This window comes from Dinoponera quadriceps, unplaced genomic scaffold (genome assembly GCF_001313825.1).
Source record: "Dinoponera quadriceps isolate SergipeBrazil2010 unplaced genomic scaffold, ASM131382v1 scaffold1125, whole genome shotgun sequence".
Lineage (NCBI taxonomy): Eukaryota > Metazoa > Arthropoda > Insecta > Hymenoptera > Formicidae > Dinoponera > Dinoponera quadriceps.
The window spans coordinates 1,252-1,706 of record NW_014555225.1 but is presented as its reverse complement, the minus strand read 5'-3'; positions in this window follow the sequence as shown (position 1 = coordinate 1,706).

Below are 455 nucleotides of genomic sequence, written 5' to 3'. Positions count from 1 at the left end.
ATTTCCGGTTTAGGATAGGTCGAAATCATTATATTTTGACCAGTGAGGTAGCAAGTCATCAGGTCGACATCTTTATATTTTGACCAGTGAGGTGCCACGCCATTTTCTATTATGCACGGCACTAAACTGAGGAAAAAAAAACTCCGTATTTTATACATTTCGAACAAAATAAATGGAACTTTCGCTTTTTTTTCCACGAAACGTAATCGCAATTTAACGTTTCGTAAATCAATATTTAACGATAATTTACCGAACGTTACGTAAAAAAAAAGGAAACAGGGAAAGAATAAAAAGAAAAAAAAAACAATCGGTCGATTGTGAAATCTTCTTTTCCATTTTTTTTTTTACGAAACATCGTTAAATAATCGTTAAATAACGATTTAAGAACCGCTAAATTACGATTACGTTTGGTAGGAAGAAAAAGGGAAATGTGCATTTGTTTTGATCGAAGGGTA